The 26656-nt window shown below is 43.0% G+C and overlaps 1 long non-coding RNA gene across 1 annotated transcript in view; it reads right to left on the bottom strand.

The window, feature by feature from the left end:
• Positions 1 to 26656, bottom strand: part of LOC135025169 (uncharacterized) — a 92878-nt gene that overhangs the window by 15250 nt on the left and 50972 nt on the right. The window lies entirely within an intron of this gene.

Below are 26656 nucleotides of genomic sequence, written 5' to 3'. Positions count from 1 at the left end.
ATTTAAGCTGTTTTTTAGTGTTTTTTGAAAAAAACACCCGAATCCAAAACACACCCGAATCCGACAAAAAAAATTCGGTGAGGTTTTGCCAAAACACGGTCGAACCCAAAACACGGCCGCGGAACCGAACCCAAAACCAAAACACAAAACCCGAAAAATTTCAAGTGCACATCTCTAGTAGAAATGCGTGGTTTGTTTGTTAAATAAATATAAGGACCGGAAAAACAAAAAAACAAAACCTTAAAACAATAAACATTGTCCAATAGACATATGCACTATGGCAAAATCAACACAGGAAAACATGTACAGGACACTGACATAGGCCACAAGTAAAAAAGAACAAAAAAAAACACATCTTCATTTTGTATTGAAAGGATAAAAATTACAGATGCAATATATAAATTGCTTTGTGATGTGGCACTCCAAACACACATTACCACTATATGAGCCAAAACAAAATGTAGCATTTTTTAGACAATTACACTGCAGTGTGGTGTCACGGTACAATTACAAGCAATAAAATATCAAAGAAATAGTGTTCTTTTGATTTAAAAATTTAACATTATCTAATAATGACATTGGACATGTAAGTGGTTTCCAAACCACTTTCCACTACTCCAGCCTCTAACATGACAACCACTGTTTTTAAAACATTGCACATGGATCACTTAAATATAAAACCTAGTCACAATTTTTTAAATAAGCACGCCCAAAAGAAAAACATTATTGCAGGACAAATCTGAGACACACCAAGTCCAAACTGCACATGCAAAATATCTTTATGTAAAACACATGACATACAATAAAGTAAGATGTTACTGAAAAAAGTATATGATGTGTGTATTCTGGCGCGAAAAGTGTCAGCCCAATTTCACTCCTCTTGTGGTCTACCCAATCTTAGACTACATACAATAATGGAAAATACAAATGGTTTGAGGGGAAATCAAAGGCGATACTAAATAATTAGAACAAGGTAGAGAAAATATACATCACATGAGATCTCGACGAGCTGGTGATAATTTGAATTTCTCTGGTATCCGATATAGGCAATAGTTCTTTTTCAATTCAAATCAATCTCCAACATGAAATTCATAGGAAACAAAAAATAAAAGAGGCATACAATGTGTAATATTGTTTGTCATCAGACAATGTAAGTAAGTCCTGTGACTTCTCCAAAGGGAAAAGAGCCCTATATGGTGAAATTCTTGATAGTTGAGAAAGGGAAAGTTCCTCACCACCTTTTCATTCAGAGATGAACGTACCAAAACTCACTTAAAATAGTGTAGACTCATACATATCAAGGTATCTTTAAAAGTAGAGAACAAAAATATGAAATTTGTTCAATTTGAACGTACCACACTCACTTTCTTGGAGTGTGGGTATCCTCACATAACGGTTTCTTTATAATGGATGTGAATACAGCCGTTTTTTCAAAAAGAAGTTTGTTTATTGTCGCACAGTTAATAAAAAAATTGATTAAAAATATTTCTCCTTATATATTACCATCACAGGGTATGTACAAACAAGGTGGGTCAGATGAAATGAGACTGACTTAGGTGAATTCCGGACTAACACCTAGGTAACACCCGTGTACTATACCTTAACAATTTGGATGGTAACAGGAGGATGCTGTAAAAAACACGTATAAATCACTGTCTGGGAGCACCGCACCAACGCCGTTTCGACCCAATGGTCTTTTTCAAGGTATGTGCCCAGACAGTGATAGACAGGATATTTATACCATGAAACAGGAAACAGTAAAGGAACATGGGTAATGGCTTCTATTACAATAATAAACTTACATTAACATCATTAGTTCTTATCTTTAAACCAGATTCATATATTCCAAATCTTCTATATATATATTTCCAGTTAGAATAGCCAGTTTAATAAAAGTACACTAGCTTATAAGCCGGACAAGATCGCGGATTATCCACTTCCGCGTTCCAGCATGCGTTCCACGGGAACCGGAAGTAGGCTGTGATCGAATTTAATTAGGAATCAACCACTGTGTGCTAGAACTGATCTATAGATATATACAATCCCTCTATATATTAGGAGGACATCATGTTCCCAAAAGGGATAAAAGAGCCGTGCTGCTCGGAAAAGAACGATCGCAGGACCTTCTATTTCCGCGTCCCGGCATGCGTTCCACGGGACCGGAAGTGACCCGCGATCAGGTCTAAATGGAAAATATATGCAGTGTCTAAATACGTTCCACCAGAATGGAAATAATAGTCGGTCTTTGTCTATAATGGGGATTTTATGGTTTATATAACACTTCTACAGACTAGCTTGAAGTATACAAGATGTGAACACTTTATTTTGGGATTAAATTGATTCCCTCATAAGTGTTCCATTTATGGATACCGCACTTCCGCGTTCCAGTGTGCGTTCCATTTAACCAGAAGCAACCTGCACATATGTCTATATTATTTATCACTTTAGCACAAAGTTATGTATCTAACAGAATGTAATTAAAACAAATATCCTTGTATCAACTATCGTTTAAAAATAAAGATAAAAATAAGTATAAATAATAATAAATATAAACATAAACATAAACTTAATGAAGAAGACCCCATAATAATAATACACAGTTTACCATATATTGGAAAGATTAACCACCTTAAATGAGATGGAGATAGATAGCATGAATGGTTCACATAAATTTACTGGAACGCGGAAGTGCGGTATCCATAAATGGAACACTTATGAGGGAATCAATTTAATCCCAAAATAAAGTGTTCACATCTTGTATACTTCAAGCTAGTCTGTAGAAGTGTTATATAAACCATAAAATCCCCATTATAGACAAAGACCGACTATTATTTCCATTCTGGTGGAACGTATTTAGACACTGCATATATTTTCCATTTAGACCTGATCGCGGGTCACTTCCGGTCCCGTGGAACGCATGCCGGGACGCGGAAATAGAAGGTCCTGCGATCGTTCTTTTCCGAGCAGCACGGCTCTTTTATCCCTTTTGGGAACATGATGTCCTCCTAATATATAGAGGGATTGTATATATCTATAGATCAGTTCTAGCACACAGTGGTTGATTCCTAATTAAATTCGATCACAGCCTACTTCCGGTTCCCGTGGAACGCATGCTGGAACGCGGAAGTGGATAATCCGCGATCTTGTCCGGCTTATAAGCTAGTGTACTTTTATTAAACTGGCTATTCTAACTGGAAATATATATATAGAAGATTTGGAATATATGAATCTGGTTTAAAGATAAGAACTAATGATGTTAATGTAAGTTTATTATTGTAATAGAAGCCATTACCCATGTTCCTTTACTGTTTCCTGTTTCATGGTATAAATATCCTGTCTATCACTGTCTGGGCACATACCTTGAAAAAGACCATTGGGTCGAAACGGCGTTGGTGCGGTGCTCCCAGACAGTGATTTATACGTGTTTTTACAGCATCCTCCTGTTACCATCCAAATTGTTAAGGTATAGTACACGGGTGTTACCTAGGTGTTAGTCCGGAATTCACCTAAGTCAGTCTCATTTCATCTGACCCACCTTGTTTGTACATACCCTGTGATGGTAATATATAAGGAGAAATATTTTTAATCAATTTTTTTATTAACTGTGCGACAATAAACAAACTTCTTTTTGAAAAAACGTCTGTATTCACATCCATTATAAAGAAACCGTTATGTGAGGATACCCACACTCCAAGAAAGTGAGTGTGGTACGTTCAAATTGAACAAATTTCATATTTTTGTTCTCTACTTTTAAAGATACCTTGATATGTATGAGTCTACACTATTTTAAGTGAGTTTTGGTACGTTCATCTCTGAATGAAAAGGTGGTGAGGAACTTTCCCTTTCTCAACTATCAAGAATTTCACCATATAGGGCTCTTTTCCCTTTGGAGAAGTCACAGGACTTACTTACATTGTCTGATGACAAACAATATTACACATTGTATGCCTCTTTTATTTTTTGTTTCCTATGAATTTCATGTTGGAGATTGATTTGAATTGAAAAAGAACTATTGCCTATATCGGATACCAGAGAAATTCAAATTATCACCAGCTCGTCGAGATCTCATGTGATGTATATTTTCTCTACCTTGTTCTAATTATTTAGTATCGCCTTTGATTTCCCCTCAAACCATTTGTATTTTCCATTAAAGTAAGATGTTACATTGGCTTTTGTATAAAACAATAACCAAAACAATGTATTGGCTGACACACACTTGAAGATGCGAGTAATATGCCACGTCACATGACACACATTTAAAAAAAAAAGAAGTAAATAAATAACATAGAATGTAAATGCAAATACACATGCTCACCATTCTTCCTGGGCCGATCTGAATCCCGGACATGGGTTGCAGAGACAACTTCAGGAGATATTACACTCCGCATGGGCTCCACATACTCCAGATATCTTGTAATATAGGGCTGCCTACTACCTGTTTTCCGAGCCGACTTGGCCTCCTTGGCCATTTTGGACTTGACACGTCGCTTTATGTCATAGTACCATTTGCGGCACGTGTCCTCCGTCCGCTTGACCACCCCCTCACTATTGACAGCAGCAACAACTTTCGCCCACAACACCGTCTTCCTCCGTGTTGGCACCTTGGCGGACTCAGGGCCAAATAGCTGCCTCTGATACTTCATCAGCTCACGCACCAATGCCACATTTTCAGCAAAACTAAATTTAACATTCTGCCCAGTCTTAGTAGTGGTGCGTGGCTGCGAAGCACTTTGACTGTCACTATCACTTGAGGCTGCTGCAGCAACCTCACCCACCTCCTCCACCTCACTAACCTCACTAACACTCACCTCCTCCACCTGACCGACCTCCTCCCCCTCACTCACACCCTCCACCTCATCCACTTCTGAGTCACACATAATTGTGTGTCTAAACAGTTAACACAGAAAAAAAAAAAAACAACAACACACTCCTCCACTACCACTACACAACTCACACACACACACACAAACACTGACAAGGGACTATAAAGAAAAATAACTTGGACTAAATATGAGACAAAACCACAAAATACAAGACAACAAGAATGACAAGATGACTTTCAAACACAATACCACACTCAGAAATCGCTACCAACACTCCACACCAAATCACAAAATCCCCTACCTCCACAGCACAACCTCCCTCCTCCTCACCACTAACTAAACCCACGAGGTGCGCGCAGACACTCCGACCATCTGAAACACAACCAATCACGAACGGGGATGAAAATCGAAACTGAAAGTGAAAATGCGGCCGCGGGAAAAAAAAAACCCTGCCGCGTTTAACTTAGGAAAAAAAAACAGCAAATACAACAAAAACACGTACGCAAACGACAATGACGGCCGTAAATGTGCCAAAAAAAACCGACTGGCATCGACATCGGAAAACACGACAACCATAAAGTCGACTGCTTCGTAACTTTGCGTATATGGGCCCTCATTCCGAGTTGATCGCTCGCAAGGCGAATGTAGCAGAGTTACACACGCTAAGCCTACGCCTACTGGGAGTGTATCTTAGCTTCTTAAAAGTGCGACCGAAGTATGCGCAATATTGCGATCACAAACGAGTTAGCAGTTTTTGAGTAGCTTCAGACTTACTCTGCCTGTGCGATCAGTTCAGTGCTTTTCGTTCCTGGCTGACGTCACAAACACACCCAGCGTTCGGCCAGGCACTCCCACCGTTTCTCCGGCCACTCCTGCGTTTTTCCCGGAAACGGTAGCGTTTTCAGCCACACGCCCCTAAAACGCCGTGTTTCCGCCCAGTAACACCCATTTCCTGTCAATCACAATGCGATCGCCGGAGCGATGAAAAAGCCGTGAGTAAACTTACTTTCTTCATAGTAAAGTTATTTGGCGCAGCCGCAGTGCGAACATTGCGCATGCGCACTAAGCGGATTCTCACTGCGATGCGATGAAAAACTCCGAGCGAACAACTCGGAATGAGGGCCATGGATTCAAAAAGTTGCATGAAAATGCACCCGATGCAAAACGAGTTTAAACACTACACAAACCGACTCAAACACCAATATTAGTACATATTGGCCCAGGTTTGCAGAAATGGTTGAAGCAGACAAAGGGGCCAGGATTACAACACAGAGTGACAAGGGCTCCCACAGTAACAGAGGACTATAACTGACAAGGACAGGCAGAGTTTGGGAGGTAAAGAGGGGGCAGGCCCACTGAGAAAATCCCCTGTTAATTATTAATTATGTGAAGCTGGACTGCTGGATGTCCTAGTAGATGGCCCACAATTCACTGCACCTAGCAATGACCGGGACTAGCAATGAGCCATCGCATTGGCTCATAACAAAACCATGCTCACCTAGCAGACATCCAGGAGGCATTTCCAGGGCCAGTTCTAGACAAAGTGGAGCCAGGGTGAAAATGTTATTTGATGCCCTAACCATAAATTCCATATATCTGTTTGATATATTGATACGTGGTGTAAGACATGGCATTGGTCCCTCATATCGATCTCTGACTTTTACCTTTTTTTAACCCGATTGTTTAATTTTTCCTGTAATTTGCAGCTTAGTTCAATAATACTGTATGCACATGAAATCCAGTATTTTACTAAACCCTCTATACTCCTACACTACATTACTGACCTTTCTATACCTGACACTGCATCACTGACCCCTCTATACCATACACTAAATTACTGAACCCTCTATACCTTACTCTAAATAACTGACCCCTCTATACCCTACACTACATTACTGACCTTTCTATACCTGACACTGCATCACTGACCCCTCTATACCATACACTAAATTACTTAACCCTCTATACCTTACTCTAAATAACTGACCCCTCTATACCCTACACTACATTACTGATCCCTCTATGCTCTACACTACATTACTGACCCCTCTATACCCTACACTACATTACTGATCCCTCTATGCTCTACACTACATCACTGACCCCTCTATACCCTACACTACATTACTGATCCCTCTATACCCTACACTACATTACTGATCCCTCTATACCCTACACTACATTATTGACCCCTCTATACCCTACACTACATTACTGATCCCTCTATACCCTACACTACATTACTGATCCCTCTATACCCTACACTACATTACTGATCCCTCTATACCCTACACTACATCACTGACCCCTTTATACCCTACACTACATTACTGATCCCTCTATACCTACACTACATTACTGATCCCTCTATACCCTACACTACATCACTGACCCCTCTATACCCTACACAACATTACTGATCCCTCTATACCCTACACTACATTACTGACCCCTCTATACCCTACACTACATTACTGACCCCTCTATACCCTACACTACATTACTGATCCCTCTATACCCTACACTACATTACTGATCCCTCTATGCCCTACACTACATTACTGATCCCTCTATGCTCTACATTACATTACTGACCCCTCTATACCCTACACTACATTACTGATCCCTCTATGCCCTACACTACATTACTGATCCCTCTATGCTCTACACTACATTACTGACCTCTCTATACCCTACACTACATTACTGATCCCTCTATGCTCTACACTACATTACTGACCCCTCTATACCCTACACTACATTACTGACCCCTTTATACCCTACACTACATTACTGATCCCTCTATGCTCTACACTACATTACTGACCCCTCTATACCCTACACTACATTACTGACCTTTCTATACCTGACACTGCATCACTGACCCCTCTATACCATACACTAAATTACTGACCCCTCTATACCTTACTCTAAATAACTGACCCCTCTATACCCTACACTACATTACTGATCCCTCTATGCTCTACACTACATCACTGACCCCTCTATACCCTACACTACATTACTGATCCCTCTATGCTCTACACTACATTACTGACCCCTCTATACCCTACACTACATTACTGACCCCTCTATACCCTACACTACATTACTGATCCCTCTATGCTCTACACTACATTACTGACCCCTCTATACCCTACACTACATTACTGACCCCTCTATACCCTACACTACATTACTGATCCCTCTATACCCTACACTACATTACTGATCCCTCTATGCTCTACACTACATTACTGACCCCTCTATACCCTACACTACATTACTGATCCCTCTATGCTCTACACTACATTACTGACCCCTCTATACCCTACACTACATTACTGACCCCTCTATACCCTACACTACATTACTGATCCCTCTATACCCTACACTACATTACTGATCCCTCTATGCTCTACACTACATTACTGATCCCTCTATACTCTATACTACATTACTGACCCCTCTATACCCTACACTACATTACTGATCCCTCTATACCCTACACTACATTACTGATCCCTCTATGCTCTACACTACATTACTGACCCCTCTATACCCTACACTACATTACTGATCCCTCTATGCTCTACACTACATTACTGACCCCTCTATACCCTACACTACATTACTGATCCCTCTATACCCTACACTACATTACTGATCCCTCTATGCCCTACACTACATTACTGACCCCTCTATACCCTACACTACATTACTGATCCCTCTATGCTCTACATTACATTACTGACCCCTCTATACCCTACACTACATTACTGATCCCTCTATGCTCTACATTACATTACTGACCCCTCTATACCCTACACTACATTACTGATCCCTCTATGCTCTACACTACATTACTGACCCCTCTATACCCTACACTACATTACTGACCTTTCTATACCTGACACTGCATCACTGACCCCTCTATACCATACACTAAATTACTGACCCCTCTATACCTTACTCTAAATAACTGACCCCTCTATACCCTACACTACATTACTGATCCCTCTATGCTCTACACTACATCACTGACCCCTCTATACCCTACACTACATTACTGATCCCTCTATGCTCTACACTACATTACTGACCCATCTATACCCTACACTACATTACTGACCCCTCTATACCCTACACTACATTACTGATCCCTCTATACTCTATACTACATTACTGACCCCTCTATACCCTACACTACATTACTGATCCCTCTATACCCTACACTACATTACTGATCCCTCTATGCTCTACACTACATTACTGATCCCTCTATGCTCTACACTACATTACTGATCCCTCTATGCTCTACACTACATTACTGACCCCTCTATACCCTACACTACATTACTGATCCCTCTATGCTCTACACTACATTACTGACCCCTCTATACCCTACACTACATTACTGACCCCTCTATACCCTACACTACATTACTGATCCCTCTATACCCTACACTACATTACTGATCCCTCTATGCTCTACACTACATTACTGATCCCTCTATACTCTATACTACATTACTGACCCCTCTATACCCTACACTACATTACTGATCCCTCTATGCTCTACACTACATCACTGACCCCTTTATACCCTACACTACATTACTGATCCCTCTATGCTCTACACTACATCACTGATCCCTCTATGCTCTACACTACATCACTGATCCCTCTATGCTCTACACTACATTACTGATCCCTCTATGCTCTACACTACATTACTGACCCCTCTATACCCTACACTACATTACTGATCGATCTATACCCTACACTACATTACTGACCCCTCTATACTCTACACTACATTACTGATCCCTCTATGCTCTACACTACATCACTGACCCCTCTATACCCTACACTACATTACTGACCTTTCTATACCTGACACTGCATCACTGACCCTTCTATATCATACACTATATTACTGACCCCTCTATACCTTACTCTAAATAACTGACCCCTCTATACCCTACACTACATTACTGACCCCTCTATACCCTACACTACATTACTGATCCCTCTATGCTCTACACTACATCACTGACCCCTTTATAGACCCCTCTATAACCTACACTACAGCTGCTTCTGTTGCAGATAAATAATCTCAAGCACACACTCCAGAGTGACAAGTCAGAAAAAAACTGTAATGATTCAACAGAAAATGACATTGCCGTCATCACAAGTGTCACACATCACAAAGAGGAAGTTTGCAATCCTGACTAAAGAGTAAATGGCAAGATTCATAGATTCAAGGTCAGACATACAGAAAAGAAGGTCAAGATCAGGCAAAAGTTCATAGTTGTACCCATACTTTACAGCAGGCAGAGAGCATAGAGGTAGCAGGCTTACTGGCACATCCTCATGTGCCCTAGCCAGAGGTGGGATCAGGTGGGCAAGGGCATTGGATAGGATGGTTAGTGGTGGAAGGCCTATTTGCTGAAGTCTCAATAAGCACACCAATCTTTAGAAGAGAGGTATCCCACATCCAGGCCTCAGATTCCATCTCCAGCAACTTCATTAGCCGATCAAGGCATCTGTTGGTGCCTTTCAGTGTCACCCTGGAAGAAAACAACTCTGCCTTCAGGGTGGCACAGAGAATGTATTTGTGATTCAGCCCCTAGGCCCTCCTGTTGAGTCCCTGGAGAGGTAAGATGGTTGTCTAATTGGAGAAAAAGATTTAAAAAAAATGTAATGGGTTGGAAGTAATAAAGTCTGTGTCACATCTGAGTATTGGTTTTGGCTTGTACAGGCATCTGTGGGTGGATCTAGTATAGAGTGTGTGTGTGTGTGTGTGTGTGTGTGTGTGTGTGTGTGTGTGTGTGTGTGTGTGTGTGAAGTAAGGAAGCTTTAACCAAGTGTTATGCATGGAACTCGAAACATGTACTTAGAAGAATCTTTGGTGTTCTAGCAGTGAAAAGGCAGAAATTACATAAGCAAAGCTTTATTAAATGAGTAAATTTTGTGGATCACTGCGAAATTCTGAGTGAAGAAGAGATGATACCGTATTAGCAACTGGAATGGTGACTGTAATGGAACTGGAATGGTGAGTGTAATTGAATCAGATGATGATTAGAATGGATCTGGAAAGATGACCGGAAAGAAACCGGAGTAGTGATCAGAATGGAGCCACAATGGAAGGAAGTGATGACTGGGCTGGATCTGGAACCTTGACTCCTAGTAGTTGTGCCCCCTGTAGTTGTTCCCCTAGTAGTTGTGCCCCCTGTAGTTGTACCCCTAGTAGTTGTGCCCCCTGTAGTTGTACCTCTAGTAGTTGTGCCCCCTGTAGTTGTACCCCTAGTAGTTGTACCCCTAGTAGTTGTGCCCCCTGTAGTTGTACCCCTAGTAGTTGTGCCCCCTGTAGTTGTACCCCTAGTAGTTGTGCCCCCTGTAGTTGTACCCCAAGTAGTTGTGCCCCCTGTAGTTGTACCTCTAGTAGTTGTACCCCTAGTAGTTGTGCCCCCTGTAGTTGTACCCCTAGTAGTTGTACCCCTAGTAGTTGTGCCCCCTGTAGTTGTACCTCTAGTAGTTGTGCCCCCTGTAGTTGTACCCCTAGTAGTTGTGCCCCCTGTAGTTGTACCCCTAGTAGTTGTACCTCTAGTAGTTGTGCCCCCTGTAGTTGTACCCCTAGTAGTTGTACCCCTAGTAGTTGTGCCCCCTGTAGTTGTACCCCTAGTAGTTGTGCCCCCTGTAGTTGTACCCCTAGTAGTTGTGCCCCCTGTAGTTGTACCCCTAGTAGTTGTACCCCTAGTAGTTGTGCCCCCTGTAGTTGTACCTCTAGTAGTTGTGCCCCCTGTAGTTGTACCCCTAGTAGTTGTACCCCTAGTAGTTGTGCCCCCTGTAGTTGTACCCCTAGTAGTTGTACCTCTAGTAGTTGTGCCCCCTGTAGTTGTACCCCTAGTAGTTGTACCCCTAGTAGTTGTGCCCCCTGTAGTTGTACCCCTTGTAGTTGTGCCCCCTGTAGTTGTACCTCTAGTAGTTGTGCCCCCTGTAGTTGTACCTATAGTAGTTGTACCCCTAGTAGCTGTGCCCCCTGTAGTTGTACCCCTAGTAGTTGTAGTAGTTGTGCCCCCTGTAGTTGTACCCCTAGTAGTTGTGCCCCCTGTAGTTGTACCCCTAGTAGTTGTACCTCTAGTAGTTGTACCCCTAGTAGTTGTGCCCCCTGTAGTTGTACCCCTAGTGGTTGTACCCCTAGTAGTTGTGCCCCCTGTAGTTGTACCTCTAGTAGTTGTACCCCTAGTAGTTGTACCCCTAGTAGTTGTACCCCTAGTAGTTGTGCCCCCTGTAGTTGTACCCCTAGTAGTTGTGCCCCCTGTAGTTGTACCTCTAGTAGTTGTACCCCTAGTAGTTGTGCCCCCTGTAGTTGTACCCCTAGTAGTTGTACCCCTAGTAGTTGTGCCCCCTGTAGTTGTACCTCTAGTAGTTGTGCCCCCTGTAGTTGTACCCCTAGTAGTTGTACCCCTAGTAGTTGTACCCCTAGTAGTTGTGCCCCCTGTAGTTGTACCTCTAGTAGTTGTACCCCTAGTAGTTGTGCCCCCTGTAGTTGTACCCCTAGTAGTTGTACCCCTAGTAGTTGTGCCCCCTGTAGTTGTACCTCTAGTAGTTGTGCCCCCTGTAGTTGTACCCCTAGTAGTTGTACCCCTAGTAGTTGTACCCCTAGTAGTTGTGCCCCCTGTAGTTGTACCTCTAGTAGTTGTGCCCCTAGTAGTTGTACCCCTAGTAGTTGTGCCCCCTGTAGTTGTACCCCTAGTAGTTGTGCCCCCTGTAGTTGTACCTCTAGTAGTTGTACCCCTAGTAGTTGTGCCCCCTGTAGTTGTGCCCCCTGTAGTTGTGCCCCCTGTAGTTGTACCCCTAGTAGTTGTACCCCTAGTAGTTGTGCCCCCTGTAGTTGTACCTCTAGTAGTTGTACCCCTAGTAGTTGTGCCCCCTGTAGTTGTACCCCTAGTAGTTGTAACCCTAGTAGTTGTGCCCCCTGTAGTTGTACCTCTAGTAGTTGTGCCCCCTGTAGTTGTACCCCTAGTAGTTGTACCCCTAGTAGTTGTACCCCTAGTAGTTGTGCCCCCTGTAGTTGTACCCCTAGTAGTTGTACCCCTAGTAGTTGTGCCCCCTGTAGTTGTACCTCTAGTAGTTGTGCCCCTAGTAGTTGTACCCCTAGTAGTTGTGCCCCCTGTAGTTGTACCCCTAGTAGTTGTACCCCTAATAGTTGTGCCCCCTAGTAGTTGTACCCCTAGTAGTTGTGCCCCCTGTAGTTGTGCCCCCTGTAGTTGTACCCCTAGTAATTGTGCCCCCTGTGGTTGTGCCCCCTGTAGTAGCACCGTTTGCAAACAAGAAAAACAAACCAACAAAACAATACTTACCAGCCCTGCTTTTGCTTCCGGACCACTGCCAATGCTGCGCTGTCTCCGGCCGCCGGCTCTATGGGAGAGACATCATGACGTCTCTCCCATAGCAGTGCCACACTGACACTAGGGGTAAATTATGACTTCTAGTGTCAGTCACCAATGCCGGCTGCAACGGGCGCCCACACAGCCCACGGCGCCTGCTGCAGCCGGGGAGAGGGGGGATCAGGAGTAGCAGCTCTTGCGGCAGCGCCCTCAGGGTAGCGGTGCCACAGGCAAAAAGCCTGCTTGCCTGTGGCAAGAGCCACTACTGTGTGTGACACAGTACTCCATCCAGTATATAGATATGTGATATAGTGCCCTCTCTCTAGTACATACTATAAGTGTGTGATGCAGGACTCCATCCAGTATATAGATATGTGATATAGTGCCCTCTCTCTAGTACATACTATAAGTGTGTGACACAGTACTCCATCCAGTATATAGATATGTGATATAGTGCCCTCTCTCTAGTACATACTATAAGTGTGTGACACAGTACTCCATCCAGTATATAGATATGTGATATAGTGCCCTCTCTCTAGTACATACTATAAGTGTGTGACACAGTACTCCATCCAGTATATAGATATGTGATATAGTGCCCTCTCTCTAGTACATACTATAAGTGTGTGACACAGTACTCCATCCAGTATATAGATATGGGATATAGTGCCCTCTCAATAGTACATACTATAAGTGTGTGACACAGGACTCTCTCCAGTATATAGATATGTGATATAGTGCCCTCGCTCTAGTACATACTATAAGTGTGTGACACAGTACTCCATCCAGTATATAGATATGTGATATAGTGCCCTCTCAATAGTACATACTATAAGTGTGTGACACAGTACTCCATCCAGTATATAGATATGTGATATAGTGCCCTCTCTCTAGTAGATACTATAAGTGTGTGACACAGTACTCCATCCAGTATATAGATATGTGATATAGTGCCCTCTCTCTAGTACATACTATAAGTGTGTGATTCATTACTCCATCCAGTATATAGATATGGGATATAGTGCCCTCTCAATAGTACATACTATAAGTGTGTGACACAGGACTCTCTCCAGTATATAGATATGTGATATAGTGCCCTCGCTCTAGTACATACTATAAGTGTGTGACACAGTACTCCATCCAGTATATAGATATGTGATATAGTGCCCTCTCAATAGTACATACTATAAGTGTGTGATACAGTACTCCATCCAGTATATAGATATGTGATATAGTGCCCTCTCTCTAGTACATACTATAAGTGTGTGACACAGTACTCCATACAGTATATAGATATGTGATATAGCGCCCTCTCTCTAGTACATACTATAAGTGTGTGACACAGTAATCCATCCAGTATATAGATATGTGATATAGTGCCCTCTCTCTAGTACATACTATAAGTGTGTGACACAGTACTCCATCCAGTATATAGATATGTGATATAGTGCCCTCTCTCTAGTACATACTATAAGTGTGTGATGCAGGACTCCATCCAGTATATATAGATATGTGATATAGTGCCCTCTCTCTAGTACATACTATAAGTGTGTGATGCAGGACTCCATCCAGTATATAGATATGTGATATAGTGCCCTCTCTCTAGTACATACTATAAGTGTGTGACACAGTACTCCATCCAGTATATAGATATGTGATATAGTGCCCTCTCTCTAGTACATACTATAAGTGTGTGACACAGTAATCCATCCAGTATATAGATATGTGATATAGTGCCCTCTCTCTAGTACATACTATAAGTGTGTGACACAGTACTCCATCCAGTATATAGATATGTGATATAGTGCCCTCTCTCTAGTAGATACTATAAGTGTGTGACACAGTACTCCATCCAGTATATAGATATGTGATAGAGTGCCCTCTCTCTAGTACATACTATAAGTGTGTGACACAGTACTCCATCCAGTATATAGATATGTGATATAGTGCCCTCTCAATAGTACATACTATAAGTGTGTGACACAGTACTCCATCCAGTATATATATATATATATATATATATATATATATGTGTGTGTGATATAGTGCCCTCTCTCTAGTACATACTATAAGTGTGTGACACAGTACTCCATACAGTATATAGATATGTGATATAGCGCCCTCTCTCTAGTACATACTATAAGTGTATGACACAGTAATCCATCCAGTATATAGATATGTGATATAGTGCCCTCTCTCTAGTACATACTATAAGTGTGTGATGCAGGACTCCATCCAGTATATAGATATGTGATATAGTGCCCTCTCTCTAGTACATACTATAAGTGTGTGACACAGTAATCCATCCAGTATATAGATATGTGATATAGTGCCCTCTCTCTAGTACATACTATAAGTGTGTGACACAGTACTCCATCCAGTATATAGATATGTGATATAGTGCCCTCTCTCTAGTACATACTATAAGCGTGTGATACAGTACTCCATCCAGTATATAGATATGTGATATAGTGCCCTCTCTCTAGTACATACTATACGTGTGTGACACAGTACTCCATCCAGTATATAGATATGTGATATAGTGCCCTCTCTCTAGTACATACTATAAGTGTGTGACATAGTACTCCATCCAGTATATAGATATGTGATATAGTGCCCTCTCTCTAGTACATACTATAAGTGTGTGACACAGTAATCCATCCAGTATATAGATATGTGATATAGTGCCCTCTCTCTAGTACATACTATAAGTGTGTGACACAGTACTCCATCCAGTATATAGATATGTGATATAGTGCCCTCTCTCTAGTACATACTATAAGTGTGTGACACAGTACTCCATCCAGTATATAGATATGTGATATAGTGCCCTCTCTCTAGTATATACTATAAGTGTGTGATGCAGGACTCCCTCCAGTATATAGATATGTGATATAGTGCCCTCTCTCTAGTACATACTATAAGTGTGTGACACAGTACTCCATCCAGTATATAGATATGTGATATAGTGCCCTCTCTCTAGTACATACAATAAGTGTGTGACACAGTACTCCATCCAGTATATAGATATGTGATATAGTGCCCTCTCTCTAGTACATACTATAAGTGTGTGATGCAGGACTCCATCCAGTATATAGATATGTGATATAGTGCCCTCGCTCTAGTACATACTATAAGTGTGTGATGCAGGACTCCATCCAGTATATAGATATGTGATATAGTGCCCTCTCTCTAGTACATACTATAAGTGTGTGACACAGTACTCCATCCAGTATATAGATATGTGATATAGTGCCCTCTCTCTAGTACATACTATAAGTGTGTGACACAGTAATCCATCCAGTATATAGATATGTGATATAGTGCCCTCTCTCTAGTACATACTATAAGTGTGTGACACAGTACTCCATCCAGTATATAGATATGTGATATAGTGCCCTCTCTCTAGTACATACTATAAGTGTGTGATACAGTACTCCATCCAGTATATAGATATGTGATATAGTGCCCTCTCTCTAGTACATACTATAAGTGTGTGACACAGTACTCCATCCAGTATATAGATATGTGATATAGTGCCCTCTCTCTAGTACATACTATAAGTGTGTGATGCAGGACTCCATCCAGTATATAGATATGTGATATAGTGCCTTCTCTCTAGTACATACTAGAGATGAGCGCCTGAAATTTTTCGGGTTTTGTGTTTTGGTTTTGGGTTCGGTTCCGCGGACGTGTTTTGGGTTCGACCGCGTTTTGGCAAAACCTCACCGAATTTTTTTTGTCGGATTCGGGTGTGTTTTGGATTCGGGTGTTTTTTTCAAAAAACACTAAAAAACAGCTTAAATCATAGAATTTGGGGGTCATTTTGATCCCAAAGTATTATTAACCTCAAAAACCATAATTTACACTCATTTTCAGTCTATTCTGAATACCTCACACCTCACAATATTATTTTTAGTCCTAAAATTTGCACCGAGGTCGCTGTGTGAGTAAGATAAGCGACCCTAGTGGCCGACACAAACACCGGGCCCATCTAGGAGTGGCACTGCAGTGTCACGCAGGATGTCCCTTCCAAAAAACCCTCCCCAAACAGCACATGACGCAAAGAAAAAAAGAGGCGCAATGAGGTAGCTGTGTGAGTAAGATTAGCGACCCTAGTGGCCGACACAAACACCGGGCCCATCTAGGAGTGGCACTGCAGAGTCACGCAGGATGTCCCTTCCAAAAAACCCTCCCCAAACAGCACATGACGCAAAGAAAAAAAGAGGCGCAATGAGGTAGCTGTGTGAGTAAGATTAGCGACCCTAGTGGCCGACACAAACACCGGGCCCATCTAGGAGTGGCACTGCAGTGTCACGCAGGATGTCCCTTCCAAAAAACCCTCCCCAAACAGCACATGACGCAAAGAAAAAAAGAGGCGCAATGAGGTAGCTGTGTGAGTAAGATTAGCGACCCTAGTGGCCGACACAAACACCGGGCCCATCTAGGAGTGGCACTGCAGTGTCACGCAGGATGGCCCTTCCAAAAAACCCTCCCCAAACAGCACATGACGCAAAGAAAAAAAGAGGCGCAATGAGGTAGCTGACTGTGTGAGAAAGATAAGCGACCCTAGTGGCCGACACAAACACCGGGCCCATCTAGGAGTGGCACTGCAGTGTCACGCAGGATGGCCCTTCCAAAAAAACACTCCCCAAACAGCACATGACGCAAAGAAAAATTAAAGAAAAAAGAGGTGCAAGATGGAATTGTCCTTGGGCCCTCCCACCCACCCTTATGTTGTATAAACAGGACATGCACACTTTAACCAACCCATCATTTCAGTGACAGGGTCTGCCACACGACTGTGACTGAAATGACGGGTTGGTTTGGACCCCCACCAAAAAAGAAGCAATTAATCTCTCCTTGCACAAACTGGCTCTACAGAGGCAAGATGTCCACCTCATCATCATCCTCCGATATATCAACGTGTACATCCCCCTCCTCACAGATTATCAATTCGTCCCCACTGGAATCCACCATCTCAGCTCCCTGTGTACTTTGTGGAGGCAATTGCTGCTGGTCAATGTCTCCACGGAGGAATTGATTATAATTCATTTTAATGAACATCATCTTCTCCACATTTTCTGGATGTAACCTCGTACGCCGATTGCTGACAAGGTGAGCGGCGGCACTAAACACTCTTTCGGAGTACACACTTGTGGGAGGGCAACTTAGGTAGAATAAAGCCAGTTTGTGCAAGGGCCTCCAAATTGCCTCTTTTTCCTGCCAGTATAAGTACGGACTGTGTGACGTGCCTACTTGGATGCGGTCACTCATATAATCCTCCACCATTCTATCAATGTTGAGAGAATCATATGCAGTGACAGTAGATGACATGTCCGTAATGGTTGTCAGGTCCTTCAGTCCGGACCAGATGTCAGCATCAGCAGTCGCTCCAGACTGCCCTGCATCACCGCCAGCGGGTGGGCTCGGAATTCTGAGCCTTTTCCTCGCACCCCCAGTTGCGGGAGAATGTGAAGGAGGAGATGTTGTTGACAGGTCGCGTTCCGCTTGACTTGACAATTTTCTCACCAGCAGGTCTTTCAACCCCAGCAGACTTGTGTCTGCCGGAAAGAGAGATCCAAGGTAGGCTTTAAATCTAGGATCGAGCACGGTGGCCAAAATGTAGTGCTCTGATTTCAACAGATTGACCACCCGTGAATCCTTGTTAAGCGAATTAAGGGCTCCATCCACAAGTCCCACATGCCTAGCGGAATTGCTCCGTGTTAGCTCCTCCTTCAATGTCTCCAGCTTCTTCTGCAAAAGCCTGATGAGGGGAATGACCTGACTCAGGCTGGCAGTGTCTGAACTGACTTCACGTGTGGCAAGTTCAAAGGGCATCAGAACCTTGCACAACGTTGAAATCATTCTCCACTGCGCTTGAGACAGGTGCATTCCACCTCCTATATCGTGCTCAATTGTATAGGCTTGAATGGCCTTTTGCTGCTCCTCCAACCTCTGAAGCATATAGAGGGTTGAATTCCACCTCGTTACCACTTCTTGCTTCAGATGATGGCAGGGCAGGTTCAGTACTTTTTGGTGGTGCTCCAGTCTTCTGTACGTGGTGCCTGTACGCCGAAAGTGTCCCGCAATTCTTCTGGCCACCGACAGCATCTCTTGCACGCCCCTGTCGTTTTTTAAAAAATTCTGCACCACCAAATTCAAGGTATGTGCAAAACATGGGACGTGCTGGAATTTGCCCATATTTAATGCACACACAATATTGCTGGCGTTGTCCGATGCCACAAATCCACAGGAGAGTCCAATTGGGGTAAGCCATTCCGCGATGATCTTCCTCAGTTGCCGTAAGAGGTTTTCAGCTGTGTGCGTATTCTGGAAACCGGTGATACAAAGCGTAGCCTGCCTAGGAAAGAGTTGGCGTTTGCGAGATGCTGCTACTGGTGCCGCCGCTGCTGTTTTTGCGGCGGGAGTCCATACATCTACCCAGTGGGCTGTCACAGTCATATAATCCTGACCCTGCCCTGCTCCACTTGTCCACATGTCCGTGGTTAAGTGGACATTGGGTACAACTGCATTTTTTAGGACACTGGTGAGTCTTTTTCTGACGTCCGTGTACATTCTCGGTATCGCCTGCCTAGAGAAGTGGAACCTAGATGGTATTTGGTAACGGGGGAACACTGCCTCAATAAATTGTCTAGTTCCCTGTGAACTAACGGCGGATACCGGACGCACGTCTAACACCAACATAGTTGTCAAGGCCTCAGTTATCCGCTTTGCAGCAGGATGACTGCTGTGATATTTCATCTTCCTCGCAAAGGACTGTTGAACAGTCAATTGCTTACTGGAAGTAGTACAAGTGGGCTTACGACTTCCCCTCTGGGATGACCATCGACTCCCAGCAGCAACAACAGCAGCGCCAGCAGCAGTAGGCGTTACACGCAAGGATGCATCGGAGGAATCCCAGGCAGGAGAGGAATCGTCAGAATTGCCAGTGACATGGCCTGCAGGACTATTGGCATTCCTGGGGAAGGAGGAAACTGACACTGAGGGAGTTGGTGGGGTGGTTTGCGTGAGCTTGGTTACAAGAGGAAGGGATTTACTGGTCAGTGGACTGCTTCCGCTGTAACCCAAAGTTTTTGAACTTGTCACTGACTTATTATGAATGCGCTGCAGGTGACGTATAAGGGAGGATGTTCCGAGGTGGTTAACGTCCTTACCCCTACTTATTACAGCTTGACAAAGGGAACACACGGCTTGACACCTGTTGTCCGCATTTCTGTTGAAATACCTCCACACCGAAGAGCTGATTTTTTTGGTATTTTCACCTGGCATGTCAACGGCCATATTCCTCCCACGGACAACAGGTGTCTCCCCGGGTGCCTGACTTAAACAAACCACCTCACCATTAGAATCCTCCTGGTCAATTTCCTCCCCAGCGCCAGCAACACCCATATCCTCCTCATCCTGGTGTACTTCAACACTGACATCTTCAATCTGACTATCAGGAACTGGACTGCGGGTGCTCCTTCCAGCACTTGCAGGGGGCGTGCAAATGGTGGAAGGCGCATGCTCTTCACGTCCAGTGTTGGGAAGGTCAGGCATCGCAACCGACACAATTGGACTCTCCTTGTGGATTTGGGATTTCGAAGAATGCACAGTTCTTTGCTGTGCTGCTTTTGCCAGCTTGAGTCTTTTTTCATTTTTCTAGCGAGAGGCTGAGTGCTTCCATCCTCATGTGAAGCTGAACCACTAGCCATGAACATAGGCCAGGGCCTCAGCCGTTCCTTGCCACTCCGTGTCGTAAATGGCATATTGGCAAGTTTACGCTTCTCCTCCGACAATTTTATTTTAGGTTTTGGAGTCCTTTTTTTTCTGATATTTGGTGTTTTGGATTTGACATGCTCTGTACTATGACATTGGGCATCGGCCTTGGCAGACGACGTTGCTGGCATTTCATCGTCTCGGCCATGACTAGTGGCAGCAGCTTCAGCACGAGGTGGAAGTGGATCTTGATCTTTCCCTAATTTTGGCACCTCAACATTTTTGTTCTCCATATTTTAATAGGCACAACTAAAAGGCACCTCAGGTAAACAATGGAGATGGATACTAGTATACAATTATGGACTGCCTGCCGAGTGCAGACACAGAGGTAGCCACAGCCGTGAACTACCGTACTGTACTCTGTCTGCAGCTAATATAGACTGGTTGATAAAGAGAAGATGTCTATGTAACTATGTATGTATAAAGAAGAAAGAAAAAAAAACCACGGTTAGGTGGTATACAATTATGGACGGACTGCCTGCCGAGTGCAGACACAGAGGTAGCCACAGCCGTGAACTACCGTACTGTACTGTGTCTGCAGCTAATATAGACTGGTTGATAAAGAGAAGATGTCTATGTAACTATGTATGTATAAAGAAGACTGAAAAAAAACCACGGTTAGGTGGTATACAATTATGGACGGACTGCCTGCCGAGTGCAGACACAGAGGTAGCCACAGCCGTGAACTACCGTACTGTACTGTGTCTGCAGCTAATATAGACTGGTTGATAAAGAGAAGATGTCTATGTAACTATGTATGTATAAAGAAGAAAGAAAAAAAAACCACGGTTAGGTGGTATACAATTATGGACGGACTGCCTGCCGAGTGCAGACACAGAGGTAGCCACAGCCGTGAACTACCGTACTGTACTGTGTCTGCAGCTAATATAGACTGGTTGATAAAGAGAAGATGTCTATGTAACTATGTATGTATAAAGAAGACTGAAAAAAAACCACGGTTAGGTGGTATACAATTATGGACGGACTGCCTGCCGAGTGCAGACACAGAGGTAGCCACAGCCGTGAACTACCGTACTGTACTGTGTCTGCAGCTAATATAGACTGGTTGATAAAGAGAAGATGTCTATGTAACTATGTATGTATAAAGAAGAAAGAAAAAAAAACCACGGTTAGGTGGTATACAATTATGGACGGACTGCCTGCCGAGTGCAGACACAGAGGTAGCCACAGCCGTGAACTACCGTACTGTACTGTGTCTGCAGCTAATATAGACTGGTTGATAAAGAGAAGATGTCTATGTAACTATGTATGTATAAAGAAGAAAGAAAAAAAAACCACGGTTAGGTGGTATACAATTATGGACGGACTGCCTGCCGAGTGCAGACACAGAGGTAGCCACAGCCGTGAACTACCGTACTGTACTGTGTCTGCAGCTAATATAGACTGGTTGATAAAGAGAAGATGTCTATGTAACTATGTATGTATAAAGAAGAAAGAAAAAAAAACCACGGTTAGGTGGTATACAATTATGGACGGACTGCCTGCCGAGTGCAGATACAGAGGTAGCCACAGCCGTGAACTACCGTACTGTACTGTGTCTGCAGCTAATATAGACTGGTTGATAAAGAGAAGATGTCTATGTAACTATGTATGTATAAAGAAGACTGAAAAAAAACCACGGTTAGGTGGTATACAATTATGGACGGACTGCCTGCCGAGTGCAGACACAGAGGTAGCCACAGCCGTGAACTACCGTACTGTACTGTGTCTGCAGCTAATATAGACTGGTTGATAAAGAGAAGATGTCTATGTAACTATGTATGTATAAAGAAGAATGAAAAAAAACCACGGTTAGGTGGTATACAATTATGGACGGACTGCCTGCCGAGTGCAGACACAGAGGTAGCCACAGCCGTGAACTACCGTACTGTACTGTGTCTGCAGCTAATATAGACTGGTTGATAAAGAGAAGATGTCTATGTAACTATGTATGTATAAAGAAGAAAGAAAAAAAAACCACGGTTAGGTGGTATACAATTATGGACGGACTGCCTGCCGAGTGCAGACACAGAGGTAGCCACAGCCGTGAACTACCATACTGTACTGTGTCTGCAGCTAATATAGACTGGTTGATAAAGAGAAGATGTCTATGTAACTATGTATGTATAAAGAAGACTGAAAAAAAACCACGGTTAGGTGGTATACAATTATGGACGGACTGCCTGCCGAGTGCAGACACAGAGGTAGCCACAGCCGTGAACTACCGTACTGTACTGTGTCTGCAGCTAATATAGACTGGTTGATAAAGAGAAGATGTCTATGTAACTATGTATGTATAAAGAAGAATGAAAAAAAACCACGGTTAGGTGGTATACAATTATGGACGGACTGCCTGCCGAGTGCAGACACAGAGGTAGCCACAGCCGTGAACTACCGTACTGTACTGTGTCTGCAGCTAATATAGACTGGTTGATAAAGAGAAGATGTCTATGTAACTATGTATGTATAAAGAAGACTGAAAAAAAACCACGGTTAGGTGGTATACAATTATGGACGGACTGCCTGCCGAGTGCAGACACAGAGGTAGCCACAGCCGTGAACTACCGTACTGTACTGTGTCTGCAGCTAATATAGACTGGTTGATAAAGAGAAGATGTCTATGTAACTATGTATGTATAAAGAAGAATGAAAAAAAAACCACGGTTAGGTGGTATACAATTATGGACGGACTGCCTGCCGAGTGCAGACACAGAGGTAGCCACAGCCGTGAACTACCGTACTGTACTGTGTCTGCAGCTAATATAGACTGGTTGATAAAGAGAAGATGTCTATGTAACTATGTATGTATAAAGAAGACTGAAAAAAAACCACGGTTATTTGGTATACAATTATGGACGGACTGCCTGCCGAGTGCAGACACAGAGGTAGCCACAGCCGTGAACTACCGTACTGTACTGTGTCTGCAGCTAATATAGACTGGTTGATAAAGAGAAGATGTCTATGTAACTATGTATGTATAAAGAAGAAAGAAAAAAAAACCACGGTTAGGTGGTATACAATTATGGACGGACTGCCTGCCGAGTGCAGAGACAGAGGTAGCCACAGCCGTGAACTACCGTACTGTGTCTGCTGCGACTGGATGATAAATGATATAAAAAATATATATATATCACTACTGCAGCCGGACAGGTATATATTATATATTATATAATGACGGACCTGCTGGACACTGTCTGTCAGCAGAATGAGTTTTATTTTTATAGAATAAAAAAAAAAACAACACACAAGTGAAGTCACACGACGAGTGTTTAACTTTTTCAGGCAATCACAATATAAGTATACTACTAACTATACTGGTGGTCAGTGTGGTCAGGTCACTGGTCAGTCACACTGGCAGTGGCACTCCTGCAGCAAAAGTGTGCACTGTTTAATTTTAATATAATATTTTGTACTCCTGGCTCCTGCTATAACCTATAACTGGCACTGCAGTGCTCCCCAGTCTCCCCCACAATTATAAGCTGTGTGAGCTGAGCAGTCAGACAGATATATAAATAATATATAGATGATGCAGCACACTGGCCTGAGCCTGAGCAGTGCACTGCACACAGATATGGTATGTGACTGAGTCACTGTGTGTATCGCTTTTTTCAGGCAGAGAACGGATATATTAAATAAACTGCACTGTCTGCTGGTCACTCACTATATAATATATTATGTACTCCTGGCTCCTGCTATAACCTATAACTGGCACTGCAGTAGTGCTCCCCAGTCTCCCCCACAATTATAAGCTGTGTGAGCTGAGCAGTCAGACAGATATATATAATATATATAGATAATAGATGATGCAGCACACTGGCCTGAGCCTGAGCAGTGCACACAGATATGGTATGTGACTGACTGAGTCACTGTGTGTATCGCTTTTTTCAGGCAGAGAACGGATATATTAAATAAACTGCACTGTGTGTCTGGTGGTCACTCACTATATAATATATTATGTACTCCTGGCTCCTGCTATAACCTATAACTGGCACTGCAGTAGTGCTCCCCAGTCTCCCCCACAATTATAAGCTGTGTGAGCTGAGCAGTCAGACAGATATATAATATATATAGATGATGCAGCACACTGGCCTGAGCCTGAGCAGTGCACACAGATATGGTATGTGACTGAGTCACTGTGTGTATCGCTTTTTTCAGGCAGAGAACGGATATAAATAAACTGCACTGTCCTCACTAGTAAACTCTCTGCACTCTCTACACTTCTACAGTAACAGTACTCCTCCTAGTCAGCTCCAGTAAATCTCTCTCAGTCTCTTATAATCTAAATGGAGAGGACGCCAGCCACGTCCTCTCCCTATCAATCTCAATGCACGTGTGAAAATGGCGGCGACGCGCGGCTCCTTATATAGAATCCGAGTCTCGCGAGAATCCGACAGCGTCATGATGACGTTCGGGCGCGCTCGGGTTAACCGAGCAAGGCGGGAGGATCCGAGTCTGCTCGGATCCGTGGGAAAAACATTGAAGTTCTGGCGGGTTCGGATTCAGAGAAACCGAACCCGCTCATCTCTAGTACATACTATAAGTGTGTGACACAGGACTCCCTCCAGTATATAGATATGTGATATAGTGCCCTCTCTCTAGTACATACTATAAGTGTGTGACACAGTACTCCATCCAGTATATAGATATGTGATATAGTGCCCTCTCTCTAGTACATACTATAAGTGTGTGACACAGTACTCCATCCAGTATATAGATATGTGATATAGTGCCCTCTCTCTAGTACATACTATAAGTGTGTGACACAGTACTCCATCCAGTATATAGATATGTGATATAGTGCCCTCTCTCTAGTACATACTATAAGTGTGTGATGCAGTACTCCATCCAGTATATAGATATGTGATATAGTGCCTTCTCTCTAGTACATACCATAAGTATGCGACACAGTACTCCATCCAGTATATAGATATGTGATATAGTGCCCTCTCTCTAGTACATACTATAAGTGTGTGATGCAGTAATCCATCCAGTATATAGATATGTGATATAGTGCCCTCTCTCTAGTACATACTATAAGTGTGTGATGCAGGACTCCATCCAGTATATAGATATGTGATATAGTGCCCTCTCAATAGTACATACTATAAGTGTGTGACACAGTACTCCATCCAGTGTATGTATATATATATATATATATATATATATATATATATATATATGTGTGTGTGATATAGTGCCCTCTCTCTAGTACATACTATAAGTGTGTGATGCAGGACTCCATCCAGTATATAGATATGTGATATAGTGCCCTCTCTCTAGTGCATACTATAAGTGTGTGACACAGTACTCCATCCAGTATATAGATATGTGATATAGTGCCCTCTCTCTAGTACATACTATAAGTGTGTGACACAGTACTCCATCCAGTATATAGATATGTGATATAGTGCCCTCTCAATAGTACATACTATAAGTGTGTGACACAGTACTCCATCCAGTATATAGATATGTGATATAGTGCCCTCTCTCTAGTACATACTATAGGTTTGTGACACAGTACTCCATCCAGTATATAGATATGTGATATAGTGCCCTCTCTCTAGTACATACTATAAGTGTGTCATGCAGGACTCCATCCAGTATATATAGATATGTGATATAGTGCCCTCTCTCTAGTACATACTATAAGTGTGT

This window comes from Pseudophryne corroboree, chromosome 1, assembly GCF_028390025.1.
Source record: "Pseudophryne corroboree isolate aPseCor3 chromosome 1, aPseCor3.hap2, whole genome shotgun sequence".
NCBI lineage: Eukaryota > Metazoa > Chordata > Amphibia > Anura > Myobatrachidae > Pseudophryne > Pseudophryne corroboree.
Note: the sequence above shows the minus strand (reverse complement) of the source record. Positions and strands in the feature narration are given on the sequence as shown.